The 13394-nt window shown below is 47.0% G+C and overlaps 1 protein-coding gene across 5 annotated transcripts in view; it reads left to right on the plus strand.

Annotated features, from left to right (window-relative positions):
- The window catches only part of MLANA (melan-A), a 75422-nt gene that overhangs the window by 15457 nt on the left and 46571 nt on the right, over positions 1 to 13394 (plus strand). For all 5 annotated transcript variants that reach the window (XM_077911890.1, XM_077911889.1, XM_077911888.1 and 2 more), the window contains exon 2: positions 5311 to 5483. The gene's annotated coding sequence lies outside the window, so the exon portion shown is untranslated. The remainder of the gene's footprint in view (positions 1 to 5310; positions 5484 to 13394) is intronic.

A 13394-nucleotide genomic window follows, 5' to 3' on the forward strand; every position in this document is an offset into this window, starting at 1 on the left:
TTTCTCAGTGAAATGTACCTGGCCTCTCCAATTGTCCCCCACCTGCCAAGGCTGGAGCTAGTTGCTAATCTCCCTCTGCTGTGAGGGCTCACTGAATGTTTCCCTCAGGGAGGGCTTGGTTCTCAGACTGAAGCCACAGCCTTGCCACTGCCCAGGCTCATTACTGGGGTGAGATATTTTACTTTTGTCATGGAAGGGAACAGTGAAAAGCTAAAGTCAAGGAGCTAAGGTGTCCCAGAGACCCTCCTGTGCTTTTGGACCACCCCTCTAAACCTTCTGGGGAGATGGTTTTGAATTCTCTTCATTGGAAAGTAGCCTTCTGGGAATGCCTGAGCCTCTGAACTCAGGCCAGCTCATTTCCATTGTGCCCCCACAGCTGCTGGGTAGTCAGGGTCTCACAGGCCTCTGAGAGAGGCCTAGTGTTGAGCTTAGTCTGGGAAAGCTGGTGTGAGGAAGGGGGTTAAAATATCTATTCAGTACATAAATCCATTTCTGGGACATCTATACAGTCCCCTGGGCGGGGGGTTCACTGGAAAAGAGGTAAATATTGATCATGAAGTTGTCCAGGATATTAAGGTGAAAAGGAAAATAAGGCACAGAATTTCATTTGGCATTGACAAAACATTTTTTCTTTCTTTTTCCTTTTTTTCCCTTTTGTTTGTTTTTCTAGTCCAAGTATTGGAGGGCACCTGACTGGCTCCATGTGCCTCTTGATCAGCGGGTGTTCTGAGTTCCAGCCAGCACCATGTTTGTTGGATGGGTGTAGAGATCACTTGAAAATAAAAAGGTTTTGGAAGCCTGGGTTGCTTGGGGATTGAGGCTTTCCCTTAGGCTCCAGGTGTAATTCCAGAGTGGCTCCCCATGGGAGCCTGCTTCTCCCTCTGTGTAGGTCTCTGCCCCCCCCTCTGTTTCTCATAAATAAGGGAATTTTTAAAAATCTTAAAAATCAATCAATCACAATAAAAAGCTTTGAAAAACAAACAAACAAAAGGGACCACAGAGGACAAGGAGAAGCAATAACTATCAAAGATATACATCTGTGAGCATTAAGCAGTCATAGGAAAACATAAACAGTGGTGGCAGATAATGGGACCCTGGAGGTGACAAAGCAGCATCCTGTCTAGGTGCTATGGCACTTTAATGCTTTCTGAGACCAGTAGGGACCTTTCAAAAACTTCACCCTCTGATCCAGGCAGGAGAGGGCACAAGCCCCTCCAGCAAGAATTCCTCTGATTAAAGGTAACTCTTATCACGTTAAGGATCACCAATTGACCATGGGCTTTTAAGGGTTTCATTTCTGAGCCTCTATCTTGGCCTTCTTCTCACCTGTATGAATCCCTGATTCCACTTCACAACATCCACCCATCCCAGGATGAAAATTCTTCCCTGTAAATCCTACATTCTGAGCACTATGAAAGCTACTGACGCCCACAAGAGAGAAATCAAGCAAGTCATGTGACTCGGAAGGCTGGCCATCTAGCAGGTTGAAAGCGTTGACTGAACATCAGAAACTTGAAAATAAGGGTTTTCTTTCAAGGGAATCCTTCCTCAGTTGGCTAAACTATGTGCATTACTCGTATTTCCTCCACTCAGAGAGGGCAACTGAGCAAAAGGCTGCTCAGCAGGAGAAAGGTCATGGGTGATGTCTTCATGTTTGTTTTACAAGGACATGTATTTTAGGGCATCTGGCTGTGGCTAGAGGAGCATGCACCTCCACGCATGATCAGAGCACGTCCTGAGGGCCAGCACCGCATCAAATGGGTGTAGAGATGACCCTGACAAGCTAGACAGGCAGAGGATTTAGAGACGCTATGGCTCTCCGCTTTCGCCTCCTCTGGGTCACCCAGGACTGATCCCAAGGAGTGGGATGGCTGGATCCTCCAGTAAGAGCGTGTGCAGCTCACAAAGGCATAGCCTCTATCCAGGGTGTTTCTTGAGATGGTGGCTGAGAGGGGGGCAACACCCTGAAGGGAGCGAGGAAGACCACGAAGGAGGTCAACCCCAAATTCACTGGAAAGGAAGGCATCCCTGATGCACCAACTTGACCTCCACCCTGTCAGCATCTGGGGCCCAACTCCGAGGATGACCTTGAAGTCAGTCCTACAAATGAAGGAAAAGGAGAGGACAAGTTTGTCCCTGATAAACTTCAAGTGGCAGAGCCCTCCTGAGCAAACAAAGACCCCAAGGAGTGAACCCTAAATGCTTGTCTATTGGGCTGAAAAAGGAGAAGAGATTGTGGAAGAGTAACTCAACTATGTGGGGAGGCTAAAGGAGCATAAGGATTTTCTTTTTTTAATAACAAGATCTGTTTTTCCAGAATTCTCACGCTCATGCTCAAGTTCCTGTCCTTGAAGATAAGAATGTCATTCACTCCCCTCCTGGCACTCCCCTCCAAGGCACCTTCCAGGGACATGGGAAGGGGTGTGCTTCTAGGGAGGAAAAGGAGAGGAGTCAGCACACCTTCCACCTGCTGGGGGTGGGGGGCGGTGGTGGTCCATGTGTTTCTTTGCTGCTGCTGCTACATTTTAAAAATGTCTATAGTTCAAAAAACTATTCTGGTTTTCTTTATATCCAAGTCTTATCTCAGATTTGACTTTTGACAGGAGGAGGGAGGGCGGGCCACATTTTCTTCTGCCAAGGTGAAGAAAGACAAGATGGGTGCAGACCTGTGCATATTCTTTTCTGTCATGGGGGTGAGCAGAGGATTCAGATTCATCTCTTGTGGGATGGGATCTAATTGCTCCGTGAAGAATCAGGCAAAATATCAGGCAAACTGAGGGCGAGTAAAGGTTAAAAGAACATGGACAAGATTGGCTATAGATGCTGGAGTTTCCAGAACAATGATTTCATCAGAGGCATGTGAACGTCAAAGATTTCTGGGGACCATGTTTGTGGATGCCTTGGCGTGTAGGTCCTTTCAAACTGACAGTGCTACCATCTGGTCACTTTACCATATTGTCTCCAGCTCACGTGAGCAGTGTGGTCATACTATTATAATATGGGCCTAATGGGGGATGGAATTGTGCCAGAGAAAGAGAGACAGCATCAAGTCATTGAACCTGAGGCATGTCTAAGACAGTGACTTTCTACAGTAGATTGAGGCAGAAGGAGGCCAGCTGGATTTTTGTTTTGTTGGTTGGGTATCTGTGGCTATGGGGTGGTTGTGGGTAGCTGTTGTTTGTTTTCTGGATGAGGTGTAAGAACTTTTCAAGTGGAAGTATTTGCAAAAGTGGTCTGGCGGAATGGGAGGGTGTGGGTCAGTCCATTCACTGAGAAAACAGGAGAATCAGGCTTTTTAAGAACTAGGCAATGGGAGGAGTTTAGCTTTGCGCATCACAGCAACTGACAGCTCAGCAGAAAAAAAAAATGTTCCCAGCATGAATCCAGTTGCAGGAGCCAGCTAGAGCATGCCCCACCACCCTCAGTGCACGCCGCGCGCGCACACACACACATATCTGGTCTTCCATTCCCAAATTCACTGGAGGATGGGGTGGCTGGTGGCTGAAGAGAGGTTCCAATGGGCCTCAAACATTTCATTCAAATGGGCTTCAATCATTTCATTCAAATGCACAAGGTTGTCTGTTTTTATTTTTGTTTTTTAAAGATTTTATTTATTCATGAGAGGCACAGAGAAAGAGAGACAGGCAGAGACAGAAGAACCAGGCTCCATGCGGGGTGCAGGGTGCAGGGAGCCCGACATGGGACTCCATCCCGGGACTCCAGGATCAAGCCCTGAGCCAAAGGCAGGCACCAAACCGCTGAGCCACCCAGGGATCCCCAAGGTTGTCTGTTAAAGTCAGAGTCTGGGATTTCTCTACATTGAATGGTTTTCTTCAACTCTCCCAACCCTCAGGCTGCAGCTTCCAAACTGTGGGGGAGGGGAGGGGAGGGAGAGAGAGAGAGAGAGAGAGAGGGAAGGAAGGAAAAAGGGAAGGGGAAAGAGGATGTCTGAAGAACTTACCTTGTCTGGGGGCCAAGAGTCACCTCCTCATTTCCTAAACCAGGAAACACCAATAAAACCTTTGGGAATCATTGATGTGGAGGATGACATCTCACTCTAATGCCTTGGGGGTGCATCTGGGAGGGTATGGCATGGTGTGGCATGCTGAGTCTGAGGGGGACTTAAAAACATGATGGTAGTGTCTTAGGGTTCAAAGGCCAAACACAGGCATGGAGTGATAAGGGCGAAGGACTAAGGGAGGCCTGGCAGAGGACAGTTCTGACTCATCCACCCTGGGTGAGGGACCCACAAGCAGATTCTTTCCTCTAAAGCAATGCCAACAGTTTACTGGTTCTCCATTGACCTATTCTCCCTCTCTCACCCACTTCCTAAGGGAAATCCTCAGTCTCTTTTTATTTTCCTCAGTCTCTTTTGACATAGTCACTGGCTGTTTCACAAGCCACCTTCTGTCTACTAAAAGGAGGAAGGAAGATGGACAAACATGAAGCAGCCTGACAGATGTCACCTCCACATGGAGAGTTGGGGAATGGGGGGGCCTCACCAGACAAATGGTGACTCTGAGCCATGATCCCAGGGTTCTTGAAAAAATGAAATGGCAGGAGCACCTGGCTGGCTCAGTCAGAATAGGACTCAACTCTTGATCTCAGTCAGGGTCGTGAGTTTGAGCCCTATGTTGCGTTTGGAGATAATGAAAAATGAATGAACAAACTTTTAAAAAATTAAGTATGTATGGGTGCCTGGGTGGCTCAGTGGTTGAGCGTCTGCTTCGGCTTGGGGCATTATCCCAGGGTCCTGGGATGAGTCCGGCATTGGGTTCCCTGAGGGGAGTCTGCTTCTTCCTCTTTCTGTGTCTCTGCCTCTCTGTCTGTGTCTCTCATGAATAAAGAAATAAAAATTTAAATTTAAAAAATGGAATGGAAAGATAACGCTGTGAGCAGCATGTAAATGTACCTAATACTGCTGAACTCTAGGCTTAGAAACGGCTAAAATGCTCCATTGTAGGTGATGTCTATTTTTTAAAAAAGATTTTATTTATTTATTCATTAGAGACAGAGAGAGAGAGAGGCAGAGACACAGGCAGAGGGAAAAGCAGGCTCCATGCAGGGAGCCCAGCATGGGACTCAATCCTGGGTCTCCAGGATCAGGCCCTGGGCCCAAGGTGGCGCTAAACTGCTGAGTACCCCCAGCTGCCCGGTGATGTCTATTTTTAACCACAACTTAAAAACAAAACAAGACCTCTGTCCTTGGCCCAGAGTAAGGGAGTTCCTGGTTCAGGTTGGAGGGAGTCCTGTCGTCCGCAGTGTGGAAAACCAGGGGTCAGCAATCTGGGATATTTTCTTCCTCTGCAGGTAGGAAGAGGACCGTGCAGACATGGTCACTGACGTCATCCCTGTAAAGGCAAGGCGTGAAGGAAGAACTTCAGCATTTCAAAGCACCTTTTAGGGGCACCTGGGAGGCTGGGTCAGGTTAAGCCTCTGACTCTTGTTTCATCTGCCAGGAGGTGGCACTCTTGACTCACCTGGTAAGGCTGAGGCAAACTGTAAGAAAGGTATTAAGCCAACATTTTGCAAGGGGTTTTGTTGGCTCCAGAAAGTTGATCTGAGTTTCTCAAAGCTGTCTGACCCTATCTGAGTCTATGCACGTGTCTTAAGGACGGGATTCCTGGGGCACCTGGCCTGCTCAGTCAGTAGAGAGCATGACTCTTGACCCCAAGATTGTGAGTTTGAGCCCTACATTAGGAATAGAGATTACATTGAAAAAAATAAAACCGGGTGTGAGGGGTGAGAAAAACAGATGTCATTCTAGTCAAGACCTTGGTAATATAACCAATCCTTCCAACGATGTCTGGTTACAATGAGAACAGACCCCCACCCAACCTATGCAGATGATTTACAATTGCCATAAAAGAAAGAATACTCACTGAGAGTTTCTGAAATCTGGAGGGTTACAGGTAGGGGGAAAAATAAATATTTTAATTTGTTTACAAAACATTTTCATAAAATTTCTTTAAGTTATAGATATCTCTAGAGACAAAGTTTCCTTCAATCTAGAGGAGGAAACATCAGGGGATCAACAATGTTTTGAACAAGAGTCATTCAAAACGGTCATCATTTTCCTTCTCTCATTCAGTTCCATGTTGTTCCCTTTTCTGTTTAAATGCAGCTTTTTCATTAGTTCTGGCAATTCATACTGTAGTTTTATGATCTCAGGGTAACCAGAAACTGGTATTTTGTCAAAAGTCCTTTTTGTGAATCTTCTGGAAGCTGGACCATATTTTTGCAAGAGCATCAGAACAATACCTATAATTGACAGGGCGGTCAACAGTGGACGTGGTTAAAGTCCCTATGGGAGTTCATCAGAATGCAGTTGAGAAGAAAATTTGATTATTTTTTTTGTCACACACAGTATTTTAACAATTCAAATGTCGAGTGATGGCACTATACCAAGGACATATTACAACTTTAGGAATTTCATTTAATTTTTGGAATAGCGAAAGCATTCATGCACCCAATATAATCTAAGAGGGTTTATCGTTATTTGTTTGACAATGCTTCTCACATGTTGACAATGTTCTCCCAATCTCAGTCAGTCCTGACCATGCATAGAATTCCTTTTCAAAAAGCCTCCTTCAGAAACCCCTTCTACAATGTCCTTTGTCATTCAGAGTCAGTCTTAAGTTTTCTTTCTCTAAGTACCCTGGCTCTGGGAAGGCTGGGTGGCTCAGCGGTTGAGTGCCTGACTTCAGCTCAGGGCATGATCCTGGCGTCCCGGGATCCAGTCCCATATTGGGCTCCTTTCATGGAGCCTGCTTCACCTGTCTCTGCCTCTCTGTGTCTCTCATGAATAAGTAAATAAAATCTTAAAACAAAAATTAGGGACACCTGGGTGACTCAGTGGTGGGGCCTCTGCCTTAGCTCAGGGCTTGATCCTGGAGTTCCAGGATCTAGTCCCACAGTGGGCTCCCTGCATGGAGCCTGCTTCTCCCTCTGCCTATATCTTAGCTTCTCTCTGTGTCTCTAATTAATAAATAAAATGTTTTAAAAAATAAAAATAAAAAATAAAAAAACCCAAACAATAGCCAGGCTCATTTCAGGACAAAATTATTTTCCCTCAACCAAAAATGTATTCTCATGCCTTGTACCTCTTCTACACATCTTCCACCTTCTCAAACATCGAGTTGCTTTCCTTATTATTTTCCAGCAGTCTCGAATCCATGTAGCAGACTTTTTTAGAAAATTATCTTTATTTCCTTTTTTAGAGAGAGAGAATGCGTGTGAAGGGGGAAAGGGGGAGAGGCAGGGAGAAAGAGAGAATCTTTCCTTTTTTTTTTTTTTTTAAAGATTTTGTTTATTCATGAGAGACAAAGAGGCAGAGACACAGGCAGAAGGAGGCTCCCCACAAGGAGCCAGACGTAGGATTAAATCCCCGTGATCATGCCCTGAGCCAAAGACAGATGCTCAACTGTGGAGCCACCCAAGGGTCCCCCCATGTGGCAGACTTTTAACTCGTAGAAACCTCAGTCTCTGGTGAAACATCAGTAGGAAACAAGGGCGCACTGTCTCTTGTACCAGAATTCTTTAGATTGACAAATGTATGAATACAAGCCATAGTTTTTATTTAATTTTTATTTTTTTTAAATTTTTATTTATTTATTTATTTATGATAGTCACAGAGAGAGAGAGAGAGACAGGCAGAGACACAGGCAGAGGGAGAAGCAGGCTCCATGCACCGGGAGCCCGATGTGGGATTCGATCCCGGGTCTCCAGGATCGCGCCCTGGGCCAAAGGCAGGCGCCAAAACGCTGCGCCACCCAGGGATCCCATGCCATAGTTTTTAGAAACACAGCGTGTGTGTATGTTTATAATACAATTTTTAAGAAAGCATGAAACATGTTTACTAATGCACCCAAGTGTCTACAGTTTTCCTGAATAAGACAAAGGACAAAAAGAAAAAAGGGAGGGGGATGGAAGAAAGGGGGAAAGGGAGGAAAACACAGCAAAACAAAACAAAAACCCACCTTCGGTATCTTAGTGACTCATGCTTTAGCATTTTACCTTATGTTGAAAAGACGTAGGTATTCGATGAATTCAACCCAATTTATCAATTAACCTTGCACAACTTCAAAGTTTCAGGTCATCAAAGATTTTGGAAGTTATTGTAAAGATTTACCTATAAACCATTTTTTAACCTTTACCTATTTGCTCTTAACAATGAAAAGTATACGAGACAGACAAAATAGGCCATTTTAAGTAGTTTCTGTGGACACATCACAACAGGTGAATTTAACTAATCAACTGAGGTAACAGCAAAGCTGTGTACACCCCTCCCTTGGGCCTGGACCCTCCAGCATCCAGGTCGATCTGGGTGGAACAAGGGAATAAGTAGTTCTCATTTTCTTTTTTGTGCCTGTTATATAACAAGACAGCAAATGTGGTTTCTTTGTATAAAGGTGACAGAGGGGTCTATTTTAATCACCACCATTCCAAGCTCACAAACTGTGATGGGAGTGCAGCACATCCCACTGCTCACCCCAACAGTAGACAGAACTGAAAATCAAGTGAGTTTAGAACTTGAGGGGGCTGGGGGGTAGATAAAGCTGGTTATCTGTATAATGTGTGATGTTGATAGCTCCAAAGACATGTCTTTTTAAAATAAACCAACAACCTTGAATTGGCTTGAAATCCATATATGTCTCCTCTGTGTCCACTAAAAAGTCAATCCATTTGTTCCCCACTCCCACTGTCAGGCTCCTGTGAGAAAGTCTGAGGTGGGCAGTTTAAGTCCAGGGGAGCCCTTGGGCTCCATCCTGCCTGCAGATTTGGGAGGTACTCCAATGTGAGAAGGAGGAGGGGGAGAAGAGGAGGTGGGGGAGACGGGGAGGGGGAGATGGGGTAGGGGGAGGCAGAGGTGGCAGGGGAGCTGCCTGCAAGGCTTGAGGCAGATTTAAAGTTTTTAGGTCTTTTTAAAAAATATTTATTTATTTACTCATGAGAGACAGAGAGAGGCAGAGACACAGGCAGAGGGAGAAGCAGGCTCCCTGCAGGGAGCCTGATGTGGGGCTCGACCCCCAGGAACCCTGGCATCAGGCCCTGAGCCAAAGGCAGAAGCTCAACCACTGAGCCACCCAGGCATCACTCTTCTCCTTTGTCTTATCTGGCACCTTCCACCCTTCCCCCTCCACCTCTGTCTGTTCCTTCATCTCCAACTTCTGTCTTTTCCTCCTGCAATACAGGCTTCGTCTGTGGTTGCCTTGCAGCCCTCTGAAGGAGGTGGAGGAGCAGGCAGTGGGTTGGGCATCGGTTCTGGTGCTTGTGCTTGGGGAGGAGGAGTGGATTTTGGATTTCTGGCATCTGCCTGGCCTGCTCTCCCCCTCTTCTTCATGATTTTGATTATTGGGAAGTGGGGGGGTCAGGTCAGGTGTGTAAAATTTTGGTCTATCCTCATCTCTCTGGACCACCTCTTGGGTCCCATCCTGCGAGGCATCTTTCTGATGGGGTGACCCAGAAGTCCCAATATAGGGAATTTCTTTTTTTTTTAAGATTTTATTTATTTATTTATTGGAGAGATAGAGAGAGAGACAGAGAGAGAGGCAGAGGCCAAGGCAGAGGGAGAAGCAGGCTGCATGTAAGGAGCCCGATGTGGGACTCAATCCTGGACCTAAGATCACGCCCTGAGCCAAAGGCAGATGCTTAACCACTGAGCCACACAGGTGTCCTGAATGTAGGGAATTTCATCCCAGATCATGGGAACTTGTAAAAGATTGGGTCTCATCTTTATCTTTCTGAGATGTACGGTGCCTGAGTTTTACCCGCGCCTGCCTTTCAACTCATGAGCTAGAGTTCCTTTACAAACGGATGTTAGCAATAGCATCTGGAGGCAGAGGGAACCTCTCCCACGTAGAACACATAGGGACGTTGGCACAAACAAGATGCCAAGGAACTCTAGTCTTTGTTTCACTCCCATTTGTGTACAGGTCATGAAAGACCCGATGTTCCAATCTCAGCCACTTATGTAAACAACTCTAGTTGCCAGGTAGCACGACCACGTCTGGATCCCATCCATCTGTTGTTTTCCATTTCCAATCAGAACAGGGCTGGTTTCACGCAAAGATACCAAAAACTGCAGCAACAAACCAACCAAACGAAGACCAGAGTATCTCCCCGAGCTAGCTGAGCACTGGTTTCTCCTCAAAAGTCAGGGCTTTCTTGATGGAACCAGAGGGCTTCCTAGGTTCTAGTCCCTTGGCTAGCTTCATTGCCGACTTTCCCTAATTGTAGACAGCATTCAGGCTTGTCCAATGAACCCCATTTGGGCCATCTGAGCCTCAGGTTATCCTTCCGCGTGTCCCACGTAAGTGAGCACTTGCAGGTAAAGGCCCCCTAAGCCTTTATCATATGGGTAGCCTGCCAGAGTGTTCTGTGGGTGGCGGGTGTCTATTCTCAACCTTCCGTGCAGGGTTCTATAGGGTCTGGGTCGGTTTGGTCTGGTTTGCTGCGTGCACGTGTATATACATGTTTGCGTGGGCATTCTCCATAAAGAGCTGGGGTGTCCTCATGATGAGGAACACTGTAGAAAGTGGACAGTTTATTTTCTGTTTTTAGGATGTGCAAGACTGTAGGACTTGAACAGTAGGGGAACCAGGAAGGTTTTCTTTCGTTTTCTCATCTTCAGGTTTGCCAGGTTTCTTTTTAGTGATGGATCAATTGAAAAAAAAAGTTTTTTTTTAAAGATTTTGTGTTTATGCAAAAAAAAAAATAAATAAAAAATAAAGATTTTGTGTTTATGCAATCTCCGCACCCGAGGTAGGGCTCGACCTCGCAACCCCAAGATCAAGAGTCCCACACTCCCCCGACAGAGCCCGCCAGCAGCCAGGCACACCTTGATCAATTTTACTTGTTTGTGTGCTTCCTTGCTTTCTTGCTTATTTATATATTTATTCATTTGTTCATTTTCATTAATCACTCATTTGTTCATTTTTAAAATATTTTCTTTATTTATTCATGAGAGACAGACAGAGACAGTCAGTGACAAGAGGCACAGGGAGAAGCAGACTCCCCGCGGGGAGCCCGATGAGGGAGTTGGCCCCAGGACTCCAGGATCATGACCTGACCCCATTGCAGACACTCAACACGGAGCCACCCAATATCCCTGTTTTTTTTTTGTTTTGTTTTGTTTTGTTTTTTTAAAGGAAGCAGACAGGCAAGGTGTGTTCAGAGGGACAGAAATAGAGCCTGCATGCTGAGGTTTGTCTGAGCCATTTGGACCTGGGTCAGTGTGAAAGCCAAGGGAGCAGGGCCCAGAAATGTTCAAGGCTCAGAATTTTCTTCCTCGATATTCATTTCACAGATGCTTTATTGAAAGTGCTAGTGTATGGCAAACCTCATTCTATGTTTGGGATATACCAAGAACCAGAGAGCTAAAGCTCCCAACCTCACGGACTAAGAGTTAGTTGCAAGTTGGATGCAGAGATAGGCAGGCAGGCAGGGCCAGAAAACCAGCACTTCTGTGAGTCCAGGTGTGATGAATATGGGATCACAGGGTGGCTGGGATGCAGCCTCCTCCGGATCCACTTGGGTCAGTAGCGTTCCCTGACTCAGGACTGGTGTGTGCACACTCATGCCAACAGCCAAAGAGGGGCCTTGGGGATGTTTTTCTCCTCCTCCCTGGGACAGGGACATCTGCACTGCTAGGGGCCATGCCCCCTCCCCCCACCCCCACCCCCCCGCCCACCTCCCCTCCACGTTGCTGCCTCTGAACCACCCAGGCTGCACCAGTTCCTGTTCTGGTTCCAGTTCCAGTTCCGGTTCCAGCCCCAGGCAAGGGCGCATTTGGAAAGATCATCAAAGGAGTCCTGCCGCACTCACCCCCAAAGACCCAGGACACTGGACAGTGGGAGCAGTTCCCGATCAGATGTAGAAATGTCCACAAACCAAAACCTATCCTTCCTTCGTCATCTCCCAATGACCTGGCACCTTTTGTGGAGAGAGACCCTTTGTTTCGCTGCCACCACTACAGCAAACAAGGACAGTCCTCAACACAAGATTTGTCAAATGAGAATCAGTCCCATCTTAGCCTATAACCTAGATGGGGATCGTAGGGTGTGTCTAGAGATAGAAGTAGAGCACGAGGTTGTGTGTGGGAACCAGACAAACACGCAGGACCATGGGTGGCAATGGGATGTAAGATGGACAGGACTAGGGATGTCTCGGTGGCTCAGCAGTTGGGCATCTGCCTTCAGTTCAGAGCATCACCCTGGTCCAGGGATCGGGTCCCACACTGGGCTCCCTGTGAGGAGCCTGTTTCAACCTGAGCCTAGGTTTCTGCCTTTCATGAATAAATACATAAAAATCTTTCTTTAAAGAAAAAAAGCGGGGAGGGGGGTAGATTAGGCATGATCAGAGTCAAATAAGGGGTGGAGTCCATGGGTACCTGCTACAGGCCATCAAAATCCGGTTCAAAGGCAGAAAGAGCAGAAGTTGCAAGTGCGAGGACAATGGGCAGCAGGGTGAGGAAAGGGCTGCTGATCGACCTGGGATAGTGGGGCGGGGGAAGGGGGCCAGAGACTCCAGCGTTCCAGATAGCTGGTCGGCAGGCCTGGACACTCGGGTGGCTGGTCAACCCGGCAGGTGGGAGACCTGCACAGCTGGTTGACCCAGGGTGGTGGGAGACTTAGCGCCTTGGAGTTGCCAAGAAGTGGCTGGTTGACCCAGTGGGCCGGGAGACTCAGCGCGGCCGCCACACCACCCACAGGGCCGCTGGTCGACCTGATCGAGGGAGGAAAAGTGGGTAAGGTCGTGCGCCTGGCCCCCACCTCCGCAGCAGGTGTAAGGACCCTGGCACTGATGGGCGTCCCTGCCTCACGCACTGCCCTCTTCTAGCCTCTCCTCCCTGTTGACATAGGTTCTAACTCCCTTATGTTAGAGGCTTGTCAAAAGCTGCCTTCAAGGAACGCTGGTTTCTGAGTTAAGTATACCCCATTTCACTCCACCCTCCCCACTTACTTTTGATATATGTTCTAATGCTTTTCTGTGAGAGGGTAGTGGAAAGCTGCACTCAAGGAACGCTTGGTTCTCACAGTTAACTCTACAGTATTTCCATGGAACCTCCACTTCTGTGGAGATAGCTTCTACCTCCCTTATGTGAGAGGCTAGTTGAAACCTTCAGGGAAGGAATGCTTCGTTCTCAGAGTTAAGTACAGCGCATTCCCCTTGAGACTCCACACTTACTTTTGATATATGTTCTAACTCCCTTATGTTAGAGATTTGTTGAAAGCTTTAGTCAAGGACTTCTTGTTTTTAGAGGAAGTACAGCACGTTTCCACTGTACCTAGACATCGACTTTGAGATAGGTCCTAACTTCCTTCTGTTAGAGCCTACTTGCCAGCTGCATTCAAGAAACATTGGTTTCTCAGAGCTGGCCCTGTGCCTATCCC

This window comes from Canis aureus, chromosome 10, assembly GCF_053574225.1.
Source record: "Canis aureus isolate CA01 chromosome 10, VMU_Caureus_v.1.0, whole genome shotgun sequence".
Classification (NCBI taxonomy): Eukaryota; Metazoa; Chordata; class Mammalia; order Carnivora; family Canidae; genus Canis; species Canis aureus.